The sequence below is a fragment of the Patella vulgata genome, chromosome 4, assembly GCF_932274485.2.
Source record: "Patella vulgata chromosome 4, xgPatVulg1.2, whole genome shotgun sequence".
NCBI lineage: Eukaryota > Metazoa > Mollusca > Gastropoda > Patellidae > Patella > Patella vulgata.
The window spans coordinates 3,729,897-3,752,208 of record NC_065882.2 but is presented as its reverse complement, the minus strand read 5'-3'; the positions used below and the strand labels follow the sequence as shown (position 1 = coordinate 3,752,208).

The window sequence follows — 22,312 nt, the reverse complement described above, 5'->3', positions numbered from 1 at the left end:
CACTGTCGTGCGATGTGTGGGATCACGGTGGATAAGTGGGTAAGATGCTGGCTAGCTAGCTTGGAGGTCGGGCGTTCGATCCTTGCATTGGCCGAGAAAGTTCATCCAGATTTTCCGGCGCTGTTCCCCCTTGTCAGTGATGCAGGACGGAGGGCCTGACAAGGACAGCTGTCTATAGTCGTTCGGATGGGACAAAAAACCGAGGTCCCGTCCCGTGTACACATTGCCGTGCACGTAAAAGATCCCTTGACAGTTGGAATTCGATATAAGAGTGGGCCGTAGTGCCGCTGTCCGGGCAAAATTTCCCTCATAGCACACTGTATGGTGTATGCCCGTCTTCATTAGCCTAGTTCGTCGTGTGTTACTATAAGATTGCCCCTATTGAGTCCACGATCTGGTGCTTGCAGATACGTTTGGAAACGTTTCGATACGATCAACACGATTGCTACGGCTGGCCTCAATGATAAGACCTGATAGGATCTCCACGATTAAAACCACGATTTCAATCGCATCGTGATCGTGATAGTGGGAACCTAGCATTAGTTAAAGTAGCTAAGTCTCTAACCAAATATCATCAAAATTCGTCGACATTGAAAACACGAATTATTTGTCAATTCAAATCAATATTGGTCTTGTGATATTACATGGAAAAGATGGGCTTCTGATATCCAATATTCAAGACAAAATAAACATTTTACCATTGGTACACGAATCATGTACCATAATGCGTTTCAGCGCCATTTATAACAAGTGACTCGAAAAAACAGGCTAGACATATTCGACAAGTCATGTCAAATGGTGACCCTATATTCTTATCTGAAGAGCATGCGCAATAAATACCATCGGTGTAGACTGGAATAACCAGACGCTAAAGATTGTCATTTAATTGAGACTTTGGCACATTTCGCTAAACATAACTGATTAGAAATTACAGTAAAAACAGAAACGATTGAATGTAAATCAGTTTATATAGTTCATATTACATTATTATATGTGTTGCGACCCATTTGTGTCAATTTCTAGGTCCCAAATATTAGCGATTTAGCTCCTTTAACAATTTCTTTTTATTGTACTATGTTGTAGTAAATCTTCAAATTAATAACTGATTAACTGATAATATTAACGTGAGCCATCTTACTATTTATTCAAAACTACATTCAAAGCCTGAATCCTTAAAATCGATATTTAAACATACATTAATAATGATGTCATTGTAATTTAAACATACATTATTCAAGAGCTAAATCTGTCTATTGCAGGTCTTTCTTTACGCCTTAAATGTTATCTATACCATTACTTAGACATTAATGAACTTATCCAGACCATAATCAACTCTCGATGTCATCGGATTTCTCCGATATTATTAAATAGGGTACAACAGTTCAGCCATATTTTAATTTAAGCTAAAAATGGAGGAGCGAGACTTGGTTGAAATTATTGCACACGTCTTGTCAAACATTCAAAGGCTAATATCTTAGCTCGCAATATAGTAATTTGAATGACATTTTCAAATTATTCATTTTACGTTATCTAATTTTGAACTAGCAAGAATGGCTAGCTCTTTATCTAAATCTTACATAATGTATCTTTAAAGAGTGTAAGCCACTAACCCCCGGACCTTCTAATAAATAGAGGGGTGTTGGATGGTCGAATGGTTAGCACGCGTGCTGTATCATAAGGCCTGTCATTGAGTCAACTGGTGTCCTTCCTTTCTGAAATGAAATTAAACCATATGTTAGTCCCAAAATGACCTAGTTTGTGTCGAGTGGACGTTAAACCCATCTCTCTCTCTCTCGCTCTCTCTCTATTAAATAGCAATTGACTGAAACCGTAATACAGTTATCGACTCTTTCACAAAGTAATTTTAATAACTTTTAGATCGTGATTATGTATTTTTTGTGAGTGCTTTAAAAATAGAGCTGTGTGGAGAGCTAAACATAGATGGCCTGGTTCAAAAAGCTTTTAAACATGGCGTTTATTTATACTCCATTATATTGATGTATGAAAAATGAAATGAAATGGGGTTTAACGTCCTACTGTTCTGCTCCTATACTGGGCTAATGAAGACGGGCATACGCCATACAGTGTGCTATGAGGGAAATTTTGCCTGGGCAACGGCACTATGGCCTTCTCTTATATCGAATTCCAACTGTCAAGGAATCTTTTACGTGCACGCCAATGTGTACACGGGGTTTTTCGTCCCATCCGAACGACTAGACAGCTGTCCTTATGAGACCCTCCGCCCTGCATCACTGACAAGGGGAAACCACGCCGGAAAATTCCGATGAACTTTCTCGGCCAATGCAGTGATCGAATTATATTTAAGTATCGGAGGTCGGTATCCGATTTGATGTTTGATTTCGATTTCTGTTTTTAATGTTAAATAATCAATTTTAGCGTGGATTAAGCTACGGAAATTTTTAAAAAATGCACTCGATGTTCAGCAACTTAAATGGTAAAATAGTCAAATTTTGGTCCTAAATCGTCATGTGGCGACTTCTGATACCTTTGACTTAAAGACCGGGGGGTTGGGATGGCCGAATGGTTAGCGTTTGTTCGTTGTATCATTAGGTCCGTCATTGAGTCAAATAATGTGGTTTCGATTCCCCGGTTGTACGTGACAAGGATTAGGGTCAGCTGTCCAACCTCGTGGGTTTTATCCGGTTCTCCAGGTTTCCTCTCACTGCAAGCGAATTATTGAAATAAAATTGAACCGTATGTTTGTCCTGAAATAACCTACGTTGTGTCGAGTGGGCGTTAATCTCTCTCTCCCTCTCTCTCTCTCTCTCTCTCTCTCTCGCTGGCGGGTGCGCGCTTAAGGACCTCGTTGTCCTTTAAAGGAGGACAAATACGACTTGAAACCTTGCGGATCGTAGCAAAAAATAATTTTCAACCAGTATTCGTGACAGGAAGTAATAAATTCAGGAAGTAATCATAACAGCCACATCCTTGACCTTTGACCTAGTCTGGTTTTCAATTGTATCAAAGTCATAGTCAACCAATTGAGGTCATAGTTTTTATAAAATAAAACATAGTTAATTTTACTCTTTGATCTTACGACACTGTTTACATATCGATTAAATTTACTCTCGTTAATTGCCCCGTTAACACTTCTTATTCAATTCTTTTATTTTAGCTATTTAAAGGAGACGGTCAATTGTATATGGATTTTCTGTTGCATTTAGAATCAGGGCCCTTATTCACGAAAACTTAAACTAAGTTACAACCAAAATTTTAAGAAATACTGCAACTTCATTGGATATATGCAAATTGATTTTACTGGTCAGCCAATCGAATTGCAGTATTTCTTAAAATTTCGTGAATAAGGGCCCAGAACTTTAACTTTTCTGTAATTTTATAAATGAAATGAAATGGGTTCTAACGTCCTACTGTTCTGCTCCGACTGGGCTAATGAAGACGGGCTGTAATTTTATAAGTAATGGCGTTCTTAACCCTAATGTGCCTTTAACCCTAATATGAAAATGAAATGAAATGGGGTTTAACGTCCTACTGTTCTGCTCCTAACCTGGCCTAATGAAGACTGGCATACGCCATACAGTGTGCTATGAGGGAAATTTTGCCCGGGCAGCGGCGCTACGATCGTAATATACTATAAGGATGTAAGTGTCTGTATTCCCCCTTTATCTTTTAGGGATGCAGTCCAATTCCTTCACCCCAATGGGCGTCCTTACTAATGATAAAGGGGCATAATTTATAGGTGAGGCAGTCCCACGTGACCTCATTGTTTACCTTATAGCACTGTTTTCCTGTACATTCATTACAAACTGGTGTATTGACAAACGTTAGTTTTTGTCGTTAATATGGAATTTAATCCCGATACGGGTCTCTTACCATCGATAAGGTCACGTGGAACCGAGTTTGTACTAGCGACGCCTGGTGGGAATTCCTTCAGCTAAAACGTCCATTGTTTGTTCCCTTTAAATTAAATATCAGGGGGAATCAGACCGAACGCCATTGATTTGTTACAGAGAGATAAAACACTAAATTCCTCAGAAAAAAGAGATGAGAAATTTTAATTGACTATAAATAACATTAACGCAATTGTTGAGAAGCCTTTCATGCAAAGCTATCTGTTGTAAAAATCTTGAAAGGAATTTAAACAGCAACACTATAACATTTTTCACTCTACTTAAAGAAGTATTATGTAAGATTTAGATAAAGAGCTGGTCGTTCTTGCTATAGTGAGTGTGAGAGAGAAATGGAGTTTAACGTCCACACGACACAAACTAGGTCATTTCGGGACTAACATATGGTTCAATTTTTGTCATTAATTCGCCTGAGCGTAGGACTTTTTAGCAATGGGAGGAAACCGGATGACCTGGATAAAACCCACGAGGTTGGACAGGCGACCCTACTCCTTGTCACGTACAATCGGGGAATCGAAACCACACCAGTTGACTCAATGACTGACCCAATGATACAACGCGCAGGCGCTAACCACTCGCTCATCCCAACTCCCAGGTCTATAAGCCAAAGGTATTAGAAGGCGCTACAGCCGCTACTTGACGATTGAGGATCAAAATTTGACTATTTTACCATTTAAGCCGCTGAACATCAGAGAGTTAGAAACAGCGACACGAGTATAAGGTCGTAACGCACTACATGGCGTTTATCTATACCCGTCTTCAGTATTCCCGCCTGTCCAACCTCGTGGGTTTTCTCCGGTTTCCTCCCACTGCTAAAGACCCCTATGCGCAAGCGAATTATTGAAATAAAATTGAACCATATGTTAGTCCCGAAATGACCTAGTTTGTGTCGAGTGGACGTTAAACCCCATCTCTCTCTCTCTCTCTCTCTCTCTCTCTTCAGTATTCCCGTCGAAATAATAAGATATTTAATCACAATTGATTCCAAAACATGCATAAATACTTCTTTATCAGGTGCATAACATAAATCATTATGTTATTTTGAATCTAGATATAGCTAGCCGATATAGTTTTTATACTATACTTTGTAAAGGACTTTAGAATCATATAACTATTAATAAGTTTTGTTCAAACAACGGATTATGTCAAAGATTAAATTAGAACTGCATAATCGTTACAAATACAAAGGTGACAAACCCATCGCCACATTTCTCTAACTCATAGTAACAGAGTTACCTAATCTTGCCGTATGATCTTCATTTCCGTTCCTCGTGGCTGGATTAAAGAGAGGCTGACTGGGCTCAACTAGAGGTCCTCGAATTAGTTTTAAATTATTTTACCAAAAATAAATAGAGAGAGGGAAAGAGAGAGATCGTTCACTCGACACAAACTAGGTCATTTTGGGACTAACATGGTTAAATTATTTTTCAATTTTTCGCTTGTGTGTAGAGGTCTTCTAGCAGCGGTAGGAAACCGGAGGACCCGGAGAAAACCCACGAGGTTGGCCTGGCGACCCTACTCCTTGTCACGCACAACCGAGGAATTGAAACCACGCCAGTTGACTCAATGATATACCTTATGATACAGCGCGCACGTGCTAACCATTTGGCCACCCAACCCCCAGAATCCACTAGAGACCCTCAAATTAGTTCTAAAGTACTTTACCAAAATTAAATATGTCATTTATTATGTTGCATTATGTTTGTGACAAATAAATCTATCTGACATGCTAACATACAAGATGTATTTGTGTGAGTGTGGCGGGGACAATGATCAGCATATGCTTCCTTTTTCACTGTTGGTGCAACGGCCACAGTAGCACTTTCAGCCAGCAGCTCCATACACGCTTAATTCAACCCTGAAACATCGCCCTCGTTAAAGGACAGTGAGCTTATCGATCGATCCAGAGGTAGAGAGAGAGAGAGAGAGAGAGGTGTTGTTAGGAAATATTTCTAATTGAAACATTGAATGTCTTTTTATTTTTATTTAAACGGTGTATTTTTCCTCCCCCAAACATGCTCATTTTCAAATGTAAGCACAATTAATAAAGTGAAACAAGAGGGGTTGAATGGCCGAATGGTTAGCGCGTGTGCGCTTTATCACAAGGTCTGTCATTGACTCAACTGGGGTGGTTTCAAATCCCCGGTTATACGTGGAAAGGAGTAGGGTCGCCTGTTCAGCCTCGTGGGTTTTCTCCGAGTCTTCAAGTTTCCACCCACTGCTAAATATACCTGCGCGCAAGCGAATCATATGTTGGTCCCGAAATGACCCAGTTTGTGTCGAGTGGACGTTAAACCCATCTCTCTCTCTCTCTCTCTCTCACACTCTCTCTTTAAGATAACCGGCCGTAGATTTCAGTCGTCGCTTATATCTTCACATTTCATAAACCCACATTAAGTAGGAGATTGGGGAATGTTATATATGTATCGCCGTAGATTAATGTTTGAAATACGTAACCCTGTCATTATTCATCCTATTGGTATATATTAACTGAGAAAAAAACTCTTTGTAAATAATATGTTTTGAGTTTGAAGGTGACATAGAGGTTTTTTTTAAAATGATATGTGTACTGCAAAACATTACACAATATTGATAAGAGATTTATCATGGGTGTGCATTTCCTATATAACTAAGACGTGGTATGAGGTGTTCTAGAGGGCATGGGGGTTGGATGGTTGAATGGTTAGCACGTGCGCGTTTGATTATAAGGTCTGTCATTGAGTCAAGTGGAGTGGTTTCGATTCCCCGGGTGTACGTGACAAGGAGTAGGGTCGCCTGTCCAACCTCGTGGGTTTTCTCCGGGTCCTCCGGTTTCCTCCCACTGTCAAAGACCCCTACGATTCAAAATGTATTAAAACATTATCAATAAAGTTAATGGTTGTTTTAAATTATATATTAGTTGTTATGACCCTAAATTTATTGAAGCGAAAACAACCATTGTTATAAACATTATTTGTGTGCGCAATAACTAAATATAGTCTAATAAGGTTGTTTTTTTTATAGTTGTACGCGCAATAACTAAATATAGTCTATTAGAGTATTTTTATATTTTTTAAGAACAAATACAGACAGATTCATCAATTCCGTGTTTTTATATGTGCAACTTAATTAGAAATTGCAAGGAACTACGTCTAGTCGTTAGGATGGGACGAAAAACCGAGGTCCCGTGTGCACCTTCGTGTGCACGAAAACACAACCCCTGACAAATTGTATTAAATTATTGTCCGGGCAATATTTCGCTTATACCACACTTCAAGGTTTGGACAATAACACTCTTGCTGGCTTGAAAGCTCCAGAAAATAAATAATATCTCTATCTAAGTACTAGATGTTTAAGTGTCCTACCTGTTGTGTAAATTATCCATTACATCCTATTTTACTTGTCCAGAGGGTTCGAAAATATTTTTAAATCGAAGTTTCATTGAAAAGGTTTACGTTAGACGTTTCAAACCATTATGTTGAATTTTTCAAAATTTTTAAATAAGGTGTGTTAAGATGAAATTTTTATCACCAATTGATTGGAATATTCTAAAATAGTACAATTTGTTGACCAGAATAAAGATTGGGATATATTATTCAGTTACAACAAGAGTGGTATTGAGCTTTTAAACTCAACCCATTCATTCATTAATTACAATTTTTTAATTGCTCATTTTCAAAAAAAAATTCAAACAAAACAAATAAGACACCCTTTTGATTTGGATTGACACCACAAACTGTGAACTAGTTTAGCTTCATTACACGAGGATAAAGACTCGTCTTTGTACGGCTTAATATGTTTATTTATATATAATTTGATCGTTTGTCCAAAATTGCTTCTTTTCTATTGAATGGGCATTTTAATACCAAATACCCGCAAATTATGATAATTTGATTTGAATATTGAAATAAATTTGTCAACGCCTCAATCGTCCGTCCTGGGGCGATCCGTCCGTTTATTTTCGTTCACCTCCTCTTGGTTGAAATGTAACTTCATCCCTCTACAGCTCTGACCAGTGGTTAAAGGGTTGCCTCAGGGGTCTTTACTTTGTCCTATCTTAATGTCCCTTATTATAGAAAAGATCGGGGTCATTGTCTGATTGAAAACATACATTACAAGATATGAATAAAATTCACAATTTTCCGTCAAGAGTAGGGTAGTTGTATACCAGTTGTCGTCACAACAATGCGATCATATTTTACACAATGTAGGAAAAAAAATTGCTAGGAATGTCATTGTAGTGACTGAATATCGAAAGGCTTTTTATTGGTCGTTGATAATTTGCGAATCTATGAAAAAAAATAATAACATAGAAGTTCTTTTGTTGATAGGCTGGGAATATTGCCATCATTTAGTAGTCACGTTATAGTAAAATTTATGAAAGTGTGTAGAGCTAGGAAAGTTGGCTTTTATACTAGGATTATCTCCTGGTCTTGTTCTGGATTATCTACAACACGGTTCCAATTGTAAGTTGCGTGTCTTTTATATTATCATATTACATTTGATGAATAATTAATGGACTAGTTTTTAAAGTGTCTATTCTTTGCGATTACGTGGATACTTGATCCTGAACAGGGAAGAAATGAAATGGGGTTTAACGTTCGACTGTTCTGCACTGAGTGAGCTAATGAAGACGGGGGCAGACAAGAGTCAGAAACGCCTTTTGTTGTTATTTTTATAAACGTATAAATTGTTTCAGTAACTATTTAGAAATAAAAACAGAACTTGGAGCCACGGTGGCTCAATAAGTAAAAACATTTGCTCGCTAACATGTAGGTCCCTTGTTCGATCCTGATGGTTCCCCCTTGTCAGTGGTGTAGGACAGGGAGCCTTGCAAGGAAGTTATAGACCTTCGGATGGATACGAAAAACCAAGATTCCGTACACACATTGGCGTGCACGTAAAAGAACCCTGACAGTTAGAATTCGAGGTCGTTGCACCGCTATCCGGGTTAGATTTCCCTCATATTACACTGTATGACGTCTGCCCGTCTTCATTAGCCCTTGGTAATGATGATGTAAGTTCCATCAAAATATCTCTCACCTTTAGGTGATATATATCAAAATATTTAACATACATTAACACGTATTTAAAAATTGAGGTTTGGACCAAACTGGGAAGTTACCAAATCTGGTATCCAAGAATTATAAAATCGCAATTTCTTTCTCAAGAACTTCAGATATTTAATATTAGGCTACAGACAGATCTGGCTTTAATGACATCTAATCAATTTAGGGACACCAGTCTCTTAATTATGCTAAGATTCTAACTGATCTAGCGTTTATTTTTCGATACGTGATGGTTCCAGCCCAACACGATTAAATTTTTGTGTCGAAAGATTAAAGGAAGTCAGCACACAAAATCATTCCTGTCCCATCCATGAATCTATCTTGAGGTGTAAAAGTATCATCTGAGACAAACTGTCATCTTACAAACAAACCCACCACCAGTGAAATCGACAAGTTTAGTTTTGCCCCCCTTATCAAAGAGCCTTTTAATGTAAGTGATCGCAAGTGATCATGTTTGGTTGCAGTTTGGTCTCCGTGTACGTAGTTGTATTATTATGGTGAAAGGGTTTGTAACAGTTTTATCCCCTTTAAGAAGTCGTGTAAGTGATCGCAAGGGACCATGTTTGGTTACAGTTTGGTCACCGTGTACGTGGTTGTATTATTATGGTGAACGGGTTTGTAATAGTTTTATCCCCTTTAAGAAGTCACGTAAGGGATCGCAAGTGACCATGTTTGGTTACAGTTTGGTCACCGTGTACGTGGTTGTATTATTTGTGACAGTTTTATCCCCCTTTAAGAAGTTATTAAGGTGAAACATTTGAAATTGTATTAAGACCCATATATTGAGATTCCATGTCATTAGGTCAGACATTGTTCAAAGGTAAAGTCAATCGATTTCATTGTAAATTGATCACCCTAAAGAGAATAGATTTGATCGAACTATTCAGATTGATTAAAAATCGATCTATTCAAACGTCATGTCATTAGACTAGGCATTGTTGAATGTGATTCTGATTGGTGGGCCATATAATCAAGATCGATCAAGCCAAGTTATATGTCATTGTCTAAAATGATTCTGATCAATGGGCCATCTATGTCATTAGAGTAGGTATTGTTCAATTATGTGATCATTGGACCATCTATTCAAAGTTATATGTCATTAGGATAGCTATTGTTTAATTATGTGATCATTGGACCATCTATTCAAAGTTCTATGTCATTACGAAAGCTATTGTTTAATTATGTGATCATTGGACTATCTATTCAAAGTTATATGTCATTACGAAAGCTATTGTTTAATTATGTGATCATTGGACTATCTATTCAAAGTTATATGTCATTACGATAGCTATTGTTGACTATGTGATCCCAATGTCTTTCATTGTGATTTGATCACTCTGCTAAGAAGTCGTTAAGATGTAACATTTGAATTTTAATTAAGATCGGTCTATTCAAAACTAGACTGAAGAATTAAATCATCTAATCATTGACTGGAAGGGTTCGTTTCAGTTTGATCACCCTAATGAGAATTCATTAAAATTCTATACTTGAAATTTAATTAGGGAATCGATCGGTTCATATTCAGATAGGGTCGATTGATTCCAATTAAATGGTTTACTTGTTGTACGAGCTCATTAAGGGTTACTTTCGATTTAATTGACCTAGAATAAAAGTTGATATAAACTACTAATACTTATAGTCTGATTTTGATGCTGTGTTATTTCAATGAAATATTTATTATAATTAACTGACGTAATACCGTTGAGGCAAATCAGTTTTCTTCTACGTCAATGTATCGACCATTTAAATTTCATTTAATAAATCGAATTGAGGTGGTTGATCTAAGGATTTTTTTTTTTAGAATTTTAGTGAGAGAGAAATAAGGTTTAACGTCCACTCGACACAAACTAGGTCATTTCGGGACTAATATATGGTTCAATTTTTTATTTCAATAATTCGCTGGCGCGTAGGGGTCTTTAGCAGTGGGAGGAAACCGGAGGACCGGGAGAAAACACACGAAATTGGACAGGGGACCCGACTCCTTGGCATGTACAACCGTGGAATCGAAACCACGCCAGTTGACTTTATGACAGGCCTCATGATACAACGCACACGCGCTAACCATTCGGCCATCTACCCCACCCCCTTGAATTTCTGTATAAACAGATATGCCTTTTTTAATCCGAGTTGTTCGACATTTATATTCCTTTTAATCGTTGATATATTTATGTTGAATTTAATAATGCCGGACAGAGGGCCTGATAAAGACAGCTGTCTAGTCGTTCGGATGAGACGAAAAACCGAGATCCCGTGTACACATTGGCGTGAACGTAAAAGATCCCTTGACAGTTGGAATTCGGTATAAGAGCAGGCCGCACAATTCCCCTCATAGCACACTGTATGGCGTATACCTGTCTTCATTATCAAGTTCGGAGCAGAACAGTAAGACATTAAACCCCATTTCTTTTCATTTCATTTTGAAATTAATATGTTTTAAATTTAAAAATAAATGGATTATTTTTTTTTTAAGAAAGATATTTTATATAATATAGATAAACTCTGTTTTAAAAAGCTAACCCTCTAACACAATATTTTCCATAAAATTCGAAATTAAAACACGAATTAAATAATGTATGACCATTTCTGTGCAGTAATATTTGCTGATTTTCTGAACCCAACAGTGGGTTTAAACATATTAAGATATCCTCGCTTTCTCATTTATGACTCAAAGAGAAATATTTCGTTTAATAGCACAACCGCCACGTGAAACCCGAAAGAGGTTTGTCTTCTATTCGGGTTTCATGACATTAAATGATGGATGATGTTATTATAGAGGGCGGTACTATGGCGGTATTTGGTGACAAAAGATAAGAATTTAAAGCAGATTTTGTATGTGTGTGGGTGCTTCGACGGATTCAGTAAAGGCCAGTTAAAATGTTTTAATACATTGTACTCTGTATTTGGGTCGTGTGCTAAGGCTCAATATTTCATACAAAAGGCAAATATAGGGGTTTTTTTCTCCCAGAAAATATAGCAGAATACATTTGATCTAGATTTAGATAAAGAGAGAGAGAGAAATGGGGTTTAACGTCCACTCGACACAAACTAGGTCATTTCGGGACTAACACATGGTTCAATTTTATTTCAATATTTCGCTTGCGCGTAGTGGTCTTTAGCAGTGGGAGGAAACCGGAGGACCCAGAGAAAACCCACGAGGTTGGACAGGCGACCCCATTTTATTTCATTTTGTTCTCATTTATAATGCTGACAGTAGGTTGACACTTCAGCCGAAACAGCCAAAGCTGTATAAACTTGTATGCTAAATGCATCTATCCACCCAGAAATATCCCGATCTAATGAAAAAATTTAACTATTTCTCATTAATGGTTCACAATTATGTTTATTATGCTTTTTTTTATTGTATACTCCACTCTATGTTATGTTTATTTTGTATATTCTGTATACTGCATGTTGTAAAGAAGTTTCAAGGCATTTTTGGCCCGTTTTGACATGCCTCACATCAACATTTGTTACGCAAGAGCTAAATCTGCCTATTGCGGGTCTTTCTTTGGACCTTAAATGTTATCTAAATTATTAATTAGAACTTATCCAGACCATAATCAACTCTCGATGCCATCGTTAGCCTTCGATATTTAGTGGATTTGAATTGACAATAGAAATCAGATAGATGACCATAGAAACTAGAGGGTGACAATAAGGTGGCAATAGATATTAAACAGACCACAATAGAAACCAGAGAGAAAGAGAGAGAGAGAGAGAGAGAGAGATGGGTGACAATAGAAATCAGACAGATGTCCATAGAAAATAGAGAGGTGACAATAGAAATCGGACAGATGACAATAGAAATCAGACGGACGACCATAGAAACTAGAGGGTGACAATAGAAATCGGACAGATGACCATAGAAACTATAGGGTGACAATAGAAATCGGACAGATGACCATAGACATCTTGAAGTATCCGTAGAAATCAGAGATATGCCAATAGAAATCAGAGGCATGCCAATAGAAATCAGAGACATGTCAATAACAATCAACAGAAATCAGAGACATGTCAGTAGAAACCAGAGACATGTCAAGTTTTGTTAATAGAAACCAAAGATATGACAATGGAAATCGTGGGGTATCAGTAGAAATCAGAGGGATGTCAATACCAAAGCAGGTGTCAGTAGAAATCAAAGGGGTATCAAGACCTTTGAGAAGCACCAGTTGAAATTAGTGGGTATCATAGAACTGATTGGGGTGTCATAGAAATCAAGGAGACATGAATAGAAATCAGAGAGACGTTTAACTATAGAATGTTACTTATACCGATAAATTATAGAATTGGTTGATTTGAATAATATTAGAATGAACGGGTATTAAGTAAGAGTATATCGAGTTAATTGTGGTTGTGCATATCTATAACATATACTTCCTTATCGGTCACTTTTTACTATTGACCAAACACCACTCTAGTCGGTCCTTGTCGGTAATTAGAAGGACTCGACTAATTATGGCCCTGACTAATTATGGCCCTGTTAGTCCCGAAATGACCTAGTTTGTGTCGAGTGGACGTTAAATCACATCTCTCTCTCTCTCTCTCTCTCTCTCTCTCTCTCCCAGTTTTTTAGTAATCATAGTAATGCGTCATTATATGCATCGTATGCATATTTTTTTAAATGTTCGCCATTTGCATACCGTTGACATTTAAATTAAATGACAATAAGATGTCATTACAAGATGTTTGTTTTGTTTTTAATCGGAAATCGGAAAGTTTGATCCATGACTTCCCTCTTACATTTTTTTTAAAAAATCCCTTTACTTTGTAAAATTGGCTTATATTTCTTTAGCGGTAAAATTGTTATAAATAGTGGCGCGAATCAATGATATAGTTGAGATTTCCTTGAGGATCTCCATGGTAGGACCGTGTCTCTTTAATGGAGGAATGTCGTGAAGGTAAGATACATACATGAATTAAATATATCAGTATTCATTTTTAAGCTTATTTAGCGGATGCTAAAAACCTTACAAGAATTGCGTGATTTGGTAGACGGTTGTCCGTCCAAACTCTAGCGGGGTTTCTTCAACGTCCTTCCAAAGTGAAATTGGACATATTGACAAATTTATTCTAACAAATATTAAAGGAATATTATGGGAGGTCAGATAAAAAGTTGACTGTTTTCACTATAGTAGTTTAAAAATAGATAACGCAAATAGAATATGCCGAAATTTTCAGTCAAATTGCTTTACTTTGCACCGAGATATTAGCTTTTGAATTTTAGGCTAGCCTCGATAAAAAAACAAAATCTTCGTTATACATTTATCGATTTAATTATTTTTCAAAAGATTTATTCCAATCCAGCAAATATCGCAGGCTAGCGATGCCATCGAGAGTTGAATATGGTGTGGATAAGTTAATTAATGTCTTTTTAATAATTTAAGGCCTAAAGAAAGACCTGCAATAGGCAGATTTAGCTCTTGCATAATGTATGTTTAAGTTAACAGATATAGCTAAATAGCTGTAGATCGACGATCCATTTCCATTCAACGCTAATTAGATGAACTGCTTTTCAAATAACCGATTCAAAGATGCTCAATTCTATAACCTAATTAGCCGTTGTTTAATTAATGTCGAGGTATTTAACCTCTGTAATTAGGAAGAATTTAGCGTGATCTTAAATAGCATCGCATAGATGACAAATTAAACGAATTAAACAAACTGTTAAAAACTATCAGGTTAAAAACATTTTGAGCTGGGACTTTCTCAATTCCAAGAGATGCCAGATCAGTAATTAAAAAGGATTCTGCGTCATCTTAAACAGCATCGCATATATGAAAAAATAACATCAATTGTCCACGAATTAAACAAACTGTTTAAAACTATCAGGTTGAAAACTTTTTGAGCTAGGATTAACTTAATTCGAGTAGATTAGGGTGTTATTAAGCTATACGATATTATATCTACCTTGTAGATAATCCGGATGGCCTGACAAGGACAGCTGTCTAGTCGTTCGGATGGGACGAAAAACCGTGGTCCCGTGTACATATTGGCGTGCACGTAAAAGATCCCTTGGCAGTTGGAATTCGATATAAGAATAGGCCGTAGCGCCGCTGCCCGGGCAAAATTTCCCTCATAGCACACTGTATGGCGTATGCCCGTCTTCATTAGCCCAGTTTAGGAGCAGAACAGTAGGACGTTAAACCCCATTTCATTTCATTTTTGTAAATGATCCATTGCTGATTTCTGATCTTCAATAATTAAAAACAATATGACTAGATTGGTAGCTGTAACATGGGAGGGGGAATAACTCTGTTCGTTTTATGTCTATTTTATCGTTTTGATAAGAATTCAGAGAGAAAGAACGATTGGAGGGTTTAATATCCACTGGACACAAACTAGGTAATTTCGGGACTAACATATGGTTCAATTTTATTTCAATAATTCGCTAGCTCATAGGTCTCTTTAGTAGTGGGAGAAAACCGGAGGTCCCGGAGAAAACCCACGAAGTTGGACAGGCGACTCTATTCCTTGTCAAGTACAAACGAGGAATCGAAACCACGCCACTTGACTTAGTGACAGACCTTATGATCAAATGCGCACGCGTTAACCATTCGCCCCCCCCCCGAAGAAATAATATTTATTAAAGTTCTAAAACGGTGAATATTGTTCCTGAAAGCTGCTCGGTGGCGCTGGTTTTATTTTTTAAAAAAGTAGAACAACTAAAGAACAAAGAAAAAATTGTCTAAGTTTAATTTGAGGAAGTTAAGACTGCCATTCGATATTGACAATCTACACGAAGGATATTAGTTTCTAATATTAACAGACCCAAATCATGTGGGATGTGAAGAAAGGGTTTTAAAGCTATGTTTAGGTCATTTGAAAAGTTGTCTGCGATATCTCTTCGGTGGAAGCGGACGTTAAATAAAGCTATTTCACACACACACACTTGAAAAGCTCTCACGACAGCGATTTTAAAACTGTGTTTTAAAGTGACTTTTTGATATACAAGCATACGCTCTCTTTATTGTCGATATATTGTATAAAAATAAAAAGTGACGAATTGAGTCGAAAATCTGAGACGCGCATTGGGATAACGTTTTACACTTTCTGGCGATATAATACGGTATATTAATGAAATTTAGACGCTAAGCCTTATAGTCTCCGTCGACTGATAAAATTAATTATCCGTAAAAGTACTGAATTATGGACAATTATGGTATATAGTCATGCATGACATGTTCAGATATTCAATGGCGTAAGGACAGGGAAAAGTAGGGTCTTTTGGGGTATATTCGACTTAATCGGTGTCTGATGATATTTGGGCAAAAATAGAGAAAATCGGCCCCCCTGTGCCCCCCCCCCCACCAAGAAATCAAAAAGGTCCGCACGCCTATACAGATACTGTTAATAGTACAGAAGAATGGGTGTGACTTGAACATCATAAAGAATAAAATATACTAATGTCCAAAAGAAAGTATACACTGTGCATTTTATCCTGCTTCAAACAAAGTCGTTTTTCCATTGTATGCGGTATTTGGGTACAATGTCCATTTGTTTTGCCTTTTATTTGCTTAGAAATATTGAGTTTGGACGCACGAGAGATGTTCAGTGTAGTTTTATCACATTTTTTTGATTTAAACAAAACTTAGTCATATTTTTAGTGTGTATACTTTCTTTTGGACATTTGTATAAATCTAACCGTACCAAAGTTTTTCCAGGACCTGTCAAGGAATTGGTGTCCGTGGGGATACTCGATTGAACGTTCCGGGATTAAATTCTCTCAATTCTACTCACACCACCTCAGCTGTAGGGACTGGCAGAACTGTCATACAGCTGAATTCCATATCACTTGATTGCAGTTCTGTCAATTCGGAACGTTCCGAACTGACAATCGAGCATCCCCGATGTGTTTTAGAGAGTCGGTGCCACTCGGTTGCGTCGACCAACCGGCACGCCGAGTTGATCTAATCGTCGTATGAACACAGTTCAACCTCGGCTATGAAGGGAGATATTATGATATGCAGTAATTATTAATCCAGTGTAATTGTCAACATTGATATTATATGACCCGATCTATATATAGACTGATAAATTTGGTTAATGTATGTACGAGTTTGAATAGCTTTATCGTTATTACGACTATGTAAGGATTTCTAAAACCTACTGTTATTCGGGGGTGGGGGTGGGGGGTGGCCGAATGGTTAGCACGTGCGCGCTGTATCATAAGGCCTGTCATTGAATCAACTGGCGTGGTTTCGAATCCCCGGTTGTACGTGACAAGGAGTAGGGTTGCCTGTCCAACCCCGTGGGTTTCCTCCCACTGCTAAAGACCCCTACGCGCAAGCGAATTATTGAAATAAAATTAAACCATTTGTTAGTCCCGAAATGACCTAGTCTGTGTCGAGTGGACGTTAAACCCCATTTCTCTCCCTCTCTCTCTCTCTCTCTACGGTTATGCAGTGACATACGGCTACGAACCATTAGTCCGACCCTGCTATTATGGCTCCATAAAATCCAGGTCTAGGTCGACGGGTGGAAGGGGGCAAAGCATCAGTTGATTTTCTGTCCTTACATCCAGCCCCTAATACCCTAAGTGAACCCGATGTACATTATACAATTCAAACTAGTGTTCTTTGATTTCCTTCTGGTAATGTATTTCATTCATGGTAGAAAATCCATAGTTCAAGGAAAAGGAGAATTTGACAAGATTTTCCAGCCTGATTTCCCGTTGTTCCTGTCAGTGGTGCAGGCCCTGGCAAGGAACTGCGCTGGGGTTCCGTTCACCGTTGTCATTCTGTGAAGAGTACATTACACGGAAATTCCACTTCCCGGAACGAAACTACTCATAGTACCTGCCTAGTGTGTGTCCGTGTTCATTATTACAAATGGAACAGAACAGTAGGACGTTAAACGTCATTTCATTTTGTTAACAAACACAAGAATCGATTTATAAACTATAACACATACTTATGGAAGAAGAATTACTGATTTATTTAGGCGACGTTTCGAAGTACGCGACGTTTCCTGAATAAATCAGTACTGTACTTGCTTGATAACGTTGAGAGAATACTCTAAGAAACGTCTCCTAAATAAATCAGTAATTGTTTTTTCCATGTTATAGTTATAGTTTATTGCTCTATCCAGTTACTAAATACCTCTTAAAAAAATAGCCTTATTCTAAGTACTAGATGTGTTAGTGTCCTACCTGTTGTGTAAATTATCCATTAAATCCTATTTTACTTGTCCGTAGGGTTCAAAAATATTTTTAAATGCAAGTCACATTTGAAAAGCTTTACGTCAGGCTTTTCAAATCATTTAGTTGAATTTTTCCAATTTTTTAAATTACGTGTGTTAAGATGAAATTTGTATCATCAATTAATTGGAACACTGTAAAATAGTACAATTTGTTGACCAGAATAAAGATTAGGACATATTATTCAGTTACAACAAGAGTGGTATTGAGCCTATAAAGATCAAGGATCGATTTGGAAATTTAACAAGAGAACAAATATAAAAGAGATTATTGTTTGATCTAGTTTTTGATACGTTATTTTTAAACTAGTAGAAGTGTATCACGGTTTGCGCCAACATGCATAAAAACAAACAATAATAAAAAAAAAACAATTATTTGATTTAAAAAAAAACACACACACAAAAATTCGGAAATATCGACTTGTTTAAAAATTTTAAATTGATTCTAGCTGTTTTAAAACAACACCTAGTTAATTAATTAGCGATTAATTAAGCCAACAATTAAATCTCTTAATTAGTTGAAGCATCGGTCGGACCAGTGATTGGCACCTGTCGAACGTGACATCCAAGCTTAAAAATGACGTATAGTGTAGGTTGTGCTTTATTGGCTAAGGATCATTGTGAAATCTATATATCGAACCGAACGCATCAACTTAAGCTTGTAGAAGCGGACGTTATACCCAACAAACGAATCGTCTTAAACATTGTTGGATTATCAGCTAAGACATAGTATTGACAATATTTAGCTAACAGTGATTGTGAATCGGTGTTTTTTTAAGGTAAATATACGCCAATATATAATATTTTATACCTGTGCTTTATGAAAAATGTATTATTACAGGTATATAACACCTTGCAGGTATTACAACTGGCAGGTATATCACACCGCGCAGGTATATCACAGTTCGCAGGTATCGGGTACATTTGTTGTTACCCGACACTACTCTTATATCGAATTCCAACTGCCAAGGGATCTTTTACGTACATTCCAATGTTTACACGGGATCTCGGTTCTTCGTCTCATCCGAAGGACTAGACAGCTGTCCTTGTCGGGCCCTCCGTCCTGCATCACTGACAAGGGGAAACCACGTCGGAAAATCGGGATGAACTTTCTCGGCCGACACTTTGCGAATTGGTACTTTCAACATTTTTTCTTTAAATATTAAACGTGTGAGACATTTAATATGAATAACTCTACAACTATTGGGCGTTTTTCGTATCATACCCCAAGATACTGTCATGCACACATATGATATTTTCTCAGAATTTTATACTTTTTGTTACTTACGGTTTTATTTCTGGAAGACTTGTATAATATAACCATTTAAATTTGTATGAAGTTTTTAGTTCAAATTTCCACGATTGCCATTTTGATAGTATATCGGCATAATAGCATAGAATAATTGATATTTTTTCGCGACTGTCTTGCACATTTTGCAAGGCGGAATGTCTGACCATGACAGCTGTCTAGTCGTTCGGATGGGACGAAAAACCGAGGTCCCATATACACATTAGTGTGTGCGTAAAAGATCCCTTGACAGTTCGCATTCGATATAAGAGTAGGCCATAGTGCCGCTGCCCGGGCAAAATTTCCCTCATAGCACACTGTATGGCGTATGCCCGTCTTAATTAGCCTACTAGGACGTTAAACCCCATTTCATTTTCATTTTCTTACACATTTTTCTTCAATTTTCGAATGCCATGACAGACTTGAATAATCGTCGCATGTTAAAGTCAAGCTAGCGATGTGATAACTAATAGCTTACCATCACTGGCCATAATTCAATTTTTATCACTCGTGATTTTAAGGTAAATGAAATTATTTTAGTGTTAGAGTCTTGGTTTAAAACTGAAGATACTATGTGCGCTATGTAAGCTGTATTGTGTAGTCGAGTTTAGACAGGGACTGGGGTCGTCTGATCATATAGACGTCGATCAATGATACATATAAAAGCTGTACATATATAATATAGGTTGATAGAGTTGGGTACTAACACGACTTAATAGAATAGCCATATATGCACGAATAACTTATATATAGAGAGTGAGAGAGGGGGTGGGGTTGGATGGCCAAATGGTAAGCGCGTATGCGTTGTATTATAAGGTCTGTCATCGAGTCAACAGGCGTGGTTTCGATTCCCCGGTTGTACGTCACAAGGAGTAGGGCGGCTGTCCAACATTGTGAGTTTTCTCCGGATCCTCCGGTTTCCTCCCACAGCTAAAGACCCCTACGGACAAGCGAATTATTAAAATAAAATTAAACCATATGTTAGTCTCGAAATGACCTAGTGAGAAAGATAAATGGTTTATCGTACAACCCTACAAACTATGTCATTCTGGGACTAACATTTTAGTTCAACTGGTCTTTAGCAAATGGGTGGAGGGGGACCCGGGGAAAACCCACGAGGTTAGACATACAACTCTACTAATTGCTAGTACAAGATAAGGTTCGAATACCACACCACTTGACTAAATGATAGACCTTATGTCCTAAAGCGCGCGCGACGAATAGCTTATATATCGCTGCAGCTTCAGTCAGTCATTCATTTGTAATCAATAGAATCAATGATAAATGCTGGGAAGTAAATGGTACAGTTTGGATCAGTGTTTGTTAGAATCACCGTGAACAGGAATCATACAGAGGGTGTAGTCAGACTTAGTGCATAAAACATTTAAATGGCGGTTAGTCAATATTCGTGAAAGCGTTATATCTGGCAATATCAAAATTATATTTAAGGGCTATAATGTTTTAACGTATTGTATTATGTGTGTTTAATTGCAAAAATACAGCCCTTAAATATAATTTCTCCCTAATAGCTCACATTGAAGGTGTCATACACGAGGCAGATATGCTTTCTATCTCTAGAACGCCAGAGACAACGTTTCGTTCTTTGGTTTTGCTCGTTTTGTTTCCTTTTCTTCATTTTTTTTTTTGGACAATTAGTGTAAAACGTAGTTTGTTTGTGTGTAATGACGCTACGTTATCAGTCATCTCAGGAATTAATCATTTAATATGATTCGAAGACAAACTATTTTTAGGACCACTAAAGTCGATATTAATCTTACATTATTTATATACTAAGCAGCAAAAGAAACGACAGGTTGGTATGTTGCTCTGAATAGACGCATTGCATAAAACTTGCAAACATGCCACATTTCGCACGTTATCGAAACAACGTTTTCCAGCATGATAACGCCCGTGCCAACACCGCCAGAGTTACTAGGGATTTGCTACAGTAGAACGGTGTCAACGTTATGCACTGGCCAACCCTTAGTCCGAACTTAAACCCGATTGAACATCTTTGGGAGGAAATTCAGAGGAGACTTAATAACGTCGTACCGAGACCAAACACAGCCGATGGATTGCGCCAGGCATTTCTAAGAGTGTGCTAAGGTGCCAATGGCGTTCACCAATCGTCTGGTCCACTCCATGTACAGACGCTGCGCTGCTGTTATTGACACTCGCGGTGGACACACCAGATACTGATGTATAGACTGTGTACACACTCTAAACCTTCTCGTAATGTCTTGGAATTGTGATAAATTAATCACTAATGTGTCAACATACTGTTCACAAAAAAATTGCTTTGATCCATTTAGTAATTCGTTTTCTAGAATGATTTGATTAAAGTGCCTCTCTGATTTTGAAATCGTACTGACGTTTGTTTTGCTGTTTAGTAATAGTAGTAAATCCGTATGATAAACCATACAGAACTCAATCAGAATAGCGATCGTCTATTAGGCGAGTCGTATTATGGAATGCTTCAAGTGTTGGATGCGTGGATAAAATATCATGTGGGCCTGTTATACGTAGGGGTGCAGGGAAAGTCAGGTTTCGATTCCTAGGGTTATAAAGACAAAAACTTGAAAGTTTGAACACTTGACACACAGCTTGTCCGATTCGTTGGTAATCTTCGATTTTTAGTTATCGTGTACACGTTATTTGTGTCGTTTCTGTGATTTTAAGATAATAGAATGGCTTTGATTATTTGGTGAAAGGATATAGAGCCGATGTTAGATATTTTTTTCTTCCAGCGGCAGGGCAGTAATACATATACAGTGGGCGATATTTGAATCTATAACATATTGGAAATTACTTAGAGACAATTTTAGCAGTTGTATTCCATTCATAGCACTTATCGCATTTGGTGCCTATTGGGATTATTGCGTAGAAGTTAGCAT

At 37.5% G+C, this 22,312-nt stretch overlaps 1 protein-coding gene across 6 annotated transcripts in view; it reads left to right on the top strand.

Annotated features, from left to right (window-relative positions):
• LOC126819722 (uncharacterized) overlaps positions 1–22,312 on the top strand; it is a 94,839-nt gene that overhangs the window by 68,732 nt on the left and 3,795 nt on the right. Inside the window, exon 1 of one of the 6 annotated variants that reach the window (XM_050547929.2) lies at positions 13,755–13,833. The exons of 3 other annotated variants lie outside the window; for them this stretch is intronic. The gene's annotated coding sequence lies outside the window, so the exon portion shown is untranslated. Of the gene's footprint in view, positions 1–13,754; positions 13,834–20,794; positions 20,813–21,891; positions 22,038–22,312 lie in introns of those variants that run through there. 2 more of the 6 variants (XM_056100600.1, XM_050547930.2) reach the window with 2 other exon arrangements.